At 45.9% G+C, this 10474-nt stretch overlaps 1 protein-coding gene and 1 pseudogene across 1 annotated transcript in view; both read left to right on the top strand.

Moving 5' to 3' along the window:
* The window catches only part of GPR176 (G protein-coupled receptor 176), a gene marked incomplete at its 5' end in the record, with an annotated part of 200952 nt that overhangs the window by 86157 nt on the left and 104321 nt on the right, over positions 1 to 10474 (top strand). The window lies entirely within an intron of this gene.
* LOC105979543 lies at positions 2274 to 3274 on the top strand (annotated as a pseudogene).

Here is a 10474-nt window from a genome sequence, read left to right as displayed (position 1 = left end):
AAAAAATATTTGCTCCTCTAGTATGGATTCTATAAAGACAATTTTTTCTTTGGAAATAAATCACACCAAACAAATTATGAGCCAGAATTGACTTTCAGGGCAGTGGGTGGGTTTTTATAGTTAAAGAAGTAATATATACAGAAATTTGTATTTGTATTGGTCATGGTAATCTAAGATGTTTTAAGAAATGGCTGATTTTACTTTTACCACGCTCAAAAAATGAGATAGCAGCTTCTATAATTAGGAATATAAGAATTACTAACAAAGCCACAACTCAAACACAAAAGCGAGTCAACCATCTGTCACCAACAGATGGCAGTATTGGTTGAGAACCTGTTTCTGTTTTCTGTGGTTAGTCCACGAGCATGATTAATCTCACTCTGGTTGATCCGGCCAAAATTAGTGACCATGTTGAAAGTTATGGTAACAGTCATTTTATTACTCCACTTATGTTGACGTAAGTAAAGATGATAAAAGATTATGAGACATTGATGAATCTTGCAAGTATGCCGGAGATGAATCATGTGGCAACAGTATGTTTCTGAAAGACAAATAGTAAATCATGTAACACATGGAAATGATGGAGTCTCTGCAGAGCCCACACTCAGGTGGTGCTGTCGAGTGTATGTGAGCCTGCTAACCACAGGTTGGTGGTTCAAAACCAGGGAGAAAGTTGAAGTTACCTGCGCCCTTAACATTTTAGTCTCAGAAACCCCATATAGGGTTGCTATGAGTCAGAATCAATGTGATAGTAGTGAGATTGGCTGTTTGGATCTATTTATATTTATGCAATTAATGATACAAAGCAAGAATGAAAGAAAAATGATGAAGGAAATGGAAAATAATTGAGTTTGTTACTCATGGAGTTAGTACCAAAAATGGAAGCCAGTTAGCCTAATATTAATTTAACAGAAGGTTTAGTCTGTTGAGAAGGCTGCTGATGAAATGTTTATGTCAAATTGTGGATGGTTCCAAAGGCTTTCATCAGTAAATCATCCAGGTAAGGAATCAGGGCCTGCCAGCACCGGGGAATTAGCCTGAGGATCAGTATTTTAGAAAAAGATGTTCACTTCTGAAGAAGACCCGCGAAGACAGAGGAAAATGACTGGTGGTAAAGCCATGGAAACACTGTGAAGTATCACCCCCTTATTTGGTGGAAATGCTTTTGTTGTTGTTAGTTGTCATTAGTTCCGAGTCACGGTCGAATTGCCCCATAGGATTTTCAAGGTTGTGACCTTTCAGAAGGAGATTGCCAGTTCTTGGCACCTTATTTATGTCTGAGTCACCCCTGGGTGGGTTCTGTCAAACTTTAGTAATTGAGCTTTTAACCCTTGGTACCACCCAGGGACATTCTGGAAATGCATCTAGAGATGGCAGATTTAAATAAGTCACTTGTTATCCGCCTTTTGGTGCCTAATCATGACATAGTCAATGTTGAGTTCTTTATGTTGCTAGGTTTGGGGGGGAAAGCATGGTCAATTGATGCTATTTGAACAGAATCAGGGGAGACTGCATGGTTCAGAATCAGGGATGGTGTGCAGCAGGGTTGTATCCTTTCACCATATGCCTTCAGTGGGTCTACTGAGCCAATCGTTTGAGAAGCTGGGCCAGTTGAAGAAGAAAGTGGTGTCAGGACTGGAGGAAGGCACAGCCTGGGATCTGCAGATGACACAGCCTTGCTTGCTGAAAGCAAGGAGGACTTGAAGCGTTTACTGATGAAGATCAAGGATTTTAGTCATCAGTATGGATTGCAACTCAATGTAATGAAAATTAAAATCCTCATAACTGGACCAATAGGTAACCTTGTGATAACTGGAGAAAAGGTTGATGTTGTCAAGGATTTCCTCTTGCTTGGATCCAGAAGTAATGCTCATGGAAGCCCCATTCAAGAGCTCAAATGATACCTTGCATTGGGTACATCTGCTGCACAAGACCTCTTTACAGTGTTGAAAAGCAAGGGTGTTACTTTGAGGACCAAGGTGCACTGACCCAAGCCATGATATTTCAATGGCCTCATATGCATGTGAAAGTTGGACTTGGAATAAGGAAGACTGAAGAATTGCTGTATTTAAATTATGGTGCTGGTGGAAAAATATTGAAAGTACGATGGACTACAACAAACAAACAAACAAAACCAACCAAACCCAAACAGATCTGTCTTGGAAGAAGTACAGCCAGAATACTCCTTAGAAATGAGGACTTCGGGGCCTCGGAGCAAGTAAGACCCCAATCTTCTTTCTCCCCAGGAGCAGAGCGGACGCACCTTAGAGGCGGCTCCCGGCAACATGGCCCACACCCCCAGGGAGGGAGGGCTGAAGCAGGCCCCCACGCCACGGAAAGAGCCTGTGGGCTTTGGCTATGGGGTCATCGACTTGATCCTCAGATGCGGAGAAAGGCCATGAAGCAGGGCTTTGAATTCAACATCATGGTGGTCTGGCAGGGCGGTTTGGGGAAATCCATCTTAATCAACATGCTGTTCAAATCCAAAATCTGCTGGAAGTCAGGGAAGCACATCCCCCAAACCATCAAGATCCAGTCCATCCCACATGAGATTGAGGAGAAGGGCGTCCGGTTAAAGCTGACGGTGTTTGACACGCCGGGTTTCGGGGACCACATCAACAATGAGAATTGCTGACAGCCCATCGTGAAGTTCATCAACGACCAGGACCAGAAGTCCCTGTAGGAGGAGGTCAACATCAACCGCAAGAAGCGCATCCCGGACACGGACACGCATGTGCCCTGCTGCCTCTACTTTATCCCTGCCACCAGGCATGCCCTCCGGCCACAGGCCATTGAGTTCATGAAGCGCCTGAGCAAAGTGGTCCACATCGGTCATTGCCAAGGTCGACATGCTGACCTTGAGGGTCTACTTCAAACAGTGGATCACGGCAGATCTCCTGTCCCATGGCATCAGTGTGTACCCCCAGAAGTAGTGCGACGAGGACTCCGAGGACCGGCTGGTGAATGAGAAGTTCTGAGAGATGATTCCGTTCGCTGTGGAGGGCAGTGACCATGAGTACCAGTCAATGGGAAGAGGATTCTGGGCAGGATGACCAAGTGGGGCACCATCGATGTGGAGAACGCCCGCACTGTGAGTTTGCCTACCTGCGACACCTCCTCACAGGTTGCACATGCACAACATCAAGGACATCACCTGCAGCATCCACTTCGAAGCGTACCGGGTGAAGTGCCCTGGGTGAAGCGCTTCCATGAGGGCAACAGCCTCCTGTCCAACGGTGTGGAGGACAAGGACCCGCATGCAAGGGAGAGGTAGCCCCGCTCCCTGCCCCGCCCTCCCCAGGCTGCCTGCCCGTCAGCCCACTCTGTGTGTTTTATTTTATGCAATTTCTCCACTTGTCAGCGCCTTGCCCTTACACGCTGCCCAGTAACAAGATCGCCTGTCTCATCCTACGGCCTGGGCTGGTGAGATTGGGCACGCATGGGGACCAGTTGCCTCAGGAAACTTCAAACCGCTGCTCCTAGGCTGTGTGGAGATGAGGTGGAGACAGGCCTCAGATGCAGGTGTGCCATCTGCATTCTGTTTTTCACTCCCACCTAGCGGTGGGGGCCCCAAACTCCAGGGAACTTTTACTTGCTGACTTGCCATGTGTTTGCCCAAACCACCCCATTGGAAGGAAATGGCCATCGCCAGGGCCCGAGCATGGGCAGCCTTCCCCACCGGGGGAAATGGAGCCCAGCTTGGTTCTGGGGTGTCTTGGTGCCCCAGCTCAGTGAGGGGGTGTCTCAGTTTTCTCACCTAGCAATAGATGCGGAGAATGTCCGTTTCATCGCTGCCTCCTCCACCATGGCCTTCTGCTCTGTGCCTCCTGAGAAACTTGTTTCTTTTTTGTATAAATAACAAAGTGTTGAAAATGTATTTCCTGAAATAAATGTTTTAAATGAAAAAAAAAAAAAAGGACTTCATCTCACATACTTTGAACATCTTACCAAGAGAGACCAGACCCTAGAAAAGGCCATCATGCTTGGTCACGTAGAAGGGCAGGGCAAAGAGGAAGACCCTTGCTGAGGTGGATTGACACAGTGGCTCCAACGATGAGCTCAAACGTTACAACAATTGTGAGGATGGCGTAAGAGCAGGCTGTGTTTTCATTCAGTGGTCCACAGGGTAGCGAGGTGTTGGAACGGACTTGATGGCACCTGCAACAATTGATGCCACCGGTTTCATTTTACCTAGTAGTTTTGAATTCTGTCCTCAGAAACCTTTCGTCAGAATCACCTTCTGACTTTGTACTTTTCTACTTGGGGATGAAGATGTGACCGATTCAGAGCCTGGCCCAAGGAGGCTGATATAGTTAGTTTATTGTGCCAACCGGGCCGATGAACACATGTGGGGTTAATTGAAGGGCGGAGAGATAAATGGCTCGGTGAGCCTCGCCTTTCTAGTTCTCGGGTCTCATGTTTTCTGATGGTCGGACCAGGGTGTAGCTGCCTTAGCCAGTTCCCTGCTTCAGCTTGCAAGGCTCACTTCCTGCAAGACATCTCCAAGGAGAAGCCACATGGACCTACCCTGATGCTGCTCTGGGTGCTGGAGCAGCCGTGTGGAGACCCCTGCCAGCGCTGAGATGTTTACACATTCACTGACTTAACTTTCCTCCTGCAGTTGGCATCATTGTGTCTGTTTTGTTAGAGGAAGACGGTGGATTGGTGTTGGACATATGGGTTAATAGGTTAATGTTGGACTTGTGGGCTTGGGCAGCACTGGGTTAGGATGTTTTCTTGATGTGCACTTAACCTTTATATAAAACTCTCTCTTATACATGAGTTTCTGTGGATTTGTTTCTCTAAAATACCCAGACTCACACAGAAGCCAAAGAAGAGAATAAGATGTGAAGTTAGTGATCTGAATAGCCATTGTGGAGTGGGGGGTTGGCTGCTACTGCTGGGGATGAGGGGGTAGGTCACCGTCAGGGGTGTCAGTGCTTTCACTTGGCAGGCCTCCTAGCTGGGTACTTCACGTGCCATTCCATTAATGTGAGGACTTAGTCCTTGCCTTGCTGGCACCTCCTTGGTAGGGAGTTGTTGAGGAATGCGTCAAGATCATCTATGTAGTTCTGTCTATGCTGCCACCAGTATTGGAGTTTACAGGCTTAATCTGTCATTTTCTTGGGCCTTGACACTCTCACCTTCAGACATCTGGTTGATCTCGTTTCCCCCAATTCTCAAATAATATCTAGCACCAAGTCCAATTGTGTCTATCTCTGAAATGTTTTCCATATTGTGTCATTGTCCTCCTCCCCTGCAGAGTAGTGAGAGCTTGGGTGCAGGACTCAGCCCAGATTTGGAAACCAGGTACTGGCACTCATTAGCTGTGTTAATTTGAGAACGTATTGAACTTCTCTAAGTCTCATTTTATTCAGTCAGAAAGCAAGGTTAGTGATGGTACTTACATATGGGGTTGTTTTGGAAACTAAACGAGAGGAACAGTATTCGCTGAAATAAATGGTCATTATCAAAGCCTGCATTATTGTAATGGATTCCTAACTGGTTTTCATTCTCTAATCTTTTGCTTCTACATGCCATTTTCCCTACTGCTATTAGAGTTGTTTTCTTAAAACACTCGATGCTATAACTCTCAAGAGCACATACATCCCCACCACCACCACCATTAGCAGAAGCTGCAACAAAACCTTTCAGGACACCTCTGTGGGCTTCATCCTCCCCTTCCTGTTTCATGTCCTATTGTGCCCAGACTGTCAGCCTCTGCTCCTCCTTGCCATCCTCCTCACCTCCCTGTGCGCATCATGCACATGGTGCTTCTGTCTGCCGTTGACTGTGTTGTGCCTTCAATTTGGAACAAACATCTCATTGGTTCTCCCCCATTCATTCTTTCAGGTTCACTGTTAGATTTCACACTTTCTTCCTCCTCACTCATCCCTAATTTTGTTTGTCTCTCTACTATCCGATTTATTTCATCCTGCTTTTACTGAGCTGTTTCCATGCCCTTGTCACCGTCATATTCTCATCTTGGCAATGCAGGAAACTTACTTTAGAAATCATTGTGTCCTCCATAGAGTTACCTCAGTGGGTTGCATATTCGCAAGTGCTCAGGAAATAAATGCTGAATGGGATAAAATAATTATAGCTTCATTAGCCCTCGCCTACTTAACAGCAGTCTCATTTGCAGTGCTACTCCAGGGCTTATTTCTAAATGTCTCTCTATTTTAACTTTTGAGTCACTCAGCAGGAATCAGTACATAGCATGGTGTTGACATTAGATGACTGTAGCTCCTTTGAATTTAAAGCACTGTAGTGTAGATTCCTAGGCAGATTGACTTATTTGGCTGCTAGGAAATCATGTTATAATAAGAAGCTATCACTCCACTCAGCATTGACCATCAGAATGGGCAAAGAATTTGTGTAAGATATTCCTTGAGGTAAAGGGAGATGACTTCATGTTTATTCAGGGAAGCTTGGAAAAGAATTTTGAAACATTTCCCCCAAAGAACAATGAGAAATCAGGAAGGTGGTGTCAGGTCAAATGACAATTGAGGAAAATGTTAGCATTAGGTGGACAATGGCTGTTGGGTATCTCTACCATTAAAATCTGTGTGCCCAGTGTTGGAGGAGTAAACCCCAAACCCCCAGACTTACTGCCACTGAGGTGATTCTGACTCATAGCGATCCTATAGGGCAGGATAATACCCTTGTGGATTTCTGAGACTATAACTCTTTATGGGACTAGAAAACTCTTTCTCTCGAGAACAGTTGGTGATTTTGAATAGTTGATCTTTCAATGAACAGACCAATGTGTAACCACTACGCCACCAGGGCTCCAAATGGAGGAGTCTGGGGCTTTCATATGGCCTTTCTAGCCAGGTTCTTGTAAGCCCCACCAAATAATCAGCTGAGACTATGCAAATTGAGTGGCATATGGCCTACCAAAGGGATTGATCAGTTTTGTGGTCCTGCTGAGAGGACCATACTTTGAAGTTGACGAGGCATAGGCTTCTAAGGGCCAATCCTACAGAGGTTTGGGAGGGCCTCACTACCATCTAGTTGAAGCTAGAATAGAATATGCCCTTTATACACGAAGTCTCTATACTTAGAACCCCCTAGACCCAGAAGAGAGAATGTGAGAGCATGAAAGACAGTAGTGATAGGCTCCCTGGACTACAGGATGGGAGCTGAGTACCTTCAGGTGGGAGGCTTGCTAGCAGACCTAAAAGACTTGTAATATTTATCCATGCAAGGCAGAAGCCTGAGTCTGTTTTGTGAGAGGGTTGTATGGTGCTTCCCTCCCCACAACCCAGGCAGTGTGGGTCTGCTTACATGGTGGCAGGTCTGGGTAGTGTGGTGGGAGCCAACAAAAGAGGCCAGCTAGACTTAGTGACAGACCAGCAGCCATGGAGCCATAGCGGTCCCCTGAACAGCACTGTGGCAGCTTCAGGCAGTGGTGATGTGAGCAGAGCATGTGACTGGACCCATGGTGCCTGGAAGCGTGGTGCCCAATGACGTAAGAATGGACCTGGGTTATTTGGGGAAGAGTAAGTCTTTCCCCTTAGGAAATCTGTTATTGTTTATTATTTGATATCTATATATAATACTAATGGCTTTTACTTTGCCAACATTGTGCGTCTCCAAGTCCAATAGCAGATGAACGTAGCACCCAAAGAGTTATCTTACATGGCAAAAGAGAATTTGCAGATGGAAGTAAGCTACGACTCTTGAGAGGGGGAGATTATCCTGGCTTGTCTAAGTGGACTCTAAATGTTATCAAAATTGTTCCCATGAAAGGGAAGCAGAGGGAGATGTGACCGTAAAAGGAGATGTAATCATGAAAGCAGCTGGTTGAAGCGATGTGAAAAGGGGGTCACAAACCGAGAATGCACGTGGCCTCTGGAAGCTAGAAAAGCAAGAGAACAGATTCTCTGCTAGAAAGTAAGGTGACCAGATGTCCCACTTTTGGCGGGACAGTCCCGATTTTTAACAATTTTTCCCACATTCTGTGGCATTTAAAAAAAGTCCAATTTTTGGAAAGAATGCACGACAAGCTAGAGTATATGGTTTTCAACTGCCATGTGGCTATTTCACCAGGATATGAGTTTTATCAATGGTGTCCCACTTTACCAACGTTAAAATCTGGTCACCTTATGCTAGAGTCTAAAGCATCTGGCTACTAACACCTTGACTTTAGCTGTTGAACTTCAGGCCGAGCTGTTGTGAGGTGCCCTCCAGCAACTGTGACTCCTAGTGACCCTTCTCACGAGAGAAGGAAACCCTGTCCCGGGCGGCACTCTCCTTGCACTTGTTGCTGTGTGTGATCTCACTGATGCAGCCACCGTCATTCCATCTCATTGAGGGTTGTCCTCTTTTTCACCGACCCGCACTTTGCCAAGCATGATGTTCTTTTCCAGAGACTGGTCTCTGCTGATAACACATCCAAAGTATGTGAGATGAAGTCTTGACAACTTTGCTTCGAAGGAGCATTCTGCTTATACTTCTGACCGGTTTACTATAAGAGAATGAATGTGTGTTGTTTCAAAATGACAGATTCATCACCGAAGCCACAGGAAATAAAGCTCGAATACCTGTATGTAATCCTAGGCACACCAATGGACCATCCTTTCCCTGTATATTTGTTATGCAGCTAAGATGCCCATTTTTCTTTTTAAACAATGCACTGAGGGTATTTGCAGGTGAAGATAGAAGAGAAAGTGATAGTTCAAGAACTAAATGGAATTGGGGTGAATATTGTGTTTTTGCAGTGAGGCAGTAGGCCTTTGAGTAAGAGTTGATCAGGGTCATTAAAAGAAAGTAAGAGAATGAAGTGGGGTAGACAAGGATGGAGGGAATAAGGATGAAGGGAAGCAGGATAAGAAAGAAGGGACCAAGAAGTACAGTTTGGCCATGCTGCCTTGCTCTGCTGTAATCGCTTGTGGCAAGTGGCTTCTGTTGGGGGGGATCGGTGACTTCAGGAGCTGAGGGAGTTGCCAGAGAGCAACATCGCAAGAGAGCTGTTTCTCCTCCCAACCCGGCAGGTCTGTCACTGCACGGCTTGCTGCAGCTGTGCATGGCTTCAACTGCTGAGTTTCGTGAGATTCCAGATCTCAGAACCTTCATTTCTCTGTAAACATTTTTAAAGAGGAAGAGGTATACAGTGTTTGTTTTTTTCAAATTCACTAGACTTAAGTATTCCTGCCCCGCCCCCCTCCAAATTCTCATATAAAGTACAAGGATGGGTCCTAGGACTAGGTTGACAAAAACAAAAGAACAAGCCCCCCACCTTAATTTTTACTTGCAAAAATAAGTAGGGAGGGTGGCGAAGGGCAGTGTTTTTGTTGAACAGCACAAAGAGGGTACTTATGTATAGTGTTTGGGGAGTGGGGGTGGTCTTAGATGTCTCAGAAAATGTTCTGTAAGAAGTCTCTGGCTAGTGGTTCATGTGGTCAGCTGCCAACAGAAGGGCTGGTGGTTCGAGTCCACCCAGAGAACCTTAGGAGCACAGTCCTACTCTGACCCACCCAGGTCACCACGAATTGGAGCAACCGTGTTCCCAGTCAGTCACAACTCCACCTTGTCTCCATTTCCAGAGGCCTCAGCTGCGTTCACCCAGCTGAATCTGTCCCATTGCTAATCCCTCTGGTCGAAGGCAAAGCATCTGAACAGGGGGAGGCCCTGACCCGGCTCCTCTTACTCCTTCCTGTGGACACAAACACTAGAGGATGGGCAGGCGGCCTGATAACTGAGATTTTGGTTTTGCCCCACATTTAATTGTAGCACTGGGATAATGAGAGGTTAGCATTCCTTAAGGATCAATGTTTCAAATAAAGTTGCTGTCTTGAGAGTCCTTACAAATCCAATGCAGAGTCACAGCAGGCTTTTTGGAGAAGTAGTGGTTACAGTCAACCGTGACTTTGGGTGACCTCCTTGCCTGCCCTACATTTAAGATAGAGTGCATCAGCTCTGGAGAAGAACCATCCATGCTGTTAATTCTGTTTTAGTACCTCATTTGGCTGTTACATTAAAAAGCCCTGGTCCCACCTGCCCCACTGCTTTCAATATAGAAGGTTCCTTGTATCCAGAGTCAGCACTGGACGTCTGCTTGTTCTTAAGCTGTCTTAATGGTTGTCTTTGCTGAGAAAAATCCTTTTGCAGCCTGTGTTCTTACTGTCAGTTGTGTTGATCGTTGTACTTTTATTTATTATATGTTGATATAGTTAAATTTATTGCACCAACCTGGCCGATAAACACATGTGGGGTTAATTGAAGGGCGGAGGGATAAATGACTCGGTGAGCCTCACCTTTCGAGTTCTCTTGAGGTCTCTTGTTTTCTGATGGTCAAACCAGGGTGCAACTGCCTTAGCCAGTTCCCTGCTTTAGCTGGCAAGGCTCACCTCCTGCAAGACATCACCGAGGAGAAGCCACATGGATAAGGTGACCAGACGTCCCGCTTTTGGCGGGACAGTCCCGATTTTTAACAATTTTTCCCGCATCCCGTGGCATTTTAAAAAAG

Source organism: Echinops telfairi, unplaced genomic scaffold, assembly GCF_000313985.2.
Source record: "Echinops telfairi isolate 266 unplaced genomic scaffold, ASM31398v2 ScPeMD7_18;HRSCAF=68, whole genome shotgun sequence".
Taxonomy (NCBI): domain Eukaryota; kingdom Metazoa; phylum Chordata; class Mammalia; order Afrosoricida; family Tenrecidae; genus Echinops; species Echinops telfairi.
Note: the sequence above shows the minus strand (reverse complement) of the source record. Positions and strands in the feature narration are given on the sequence as shown.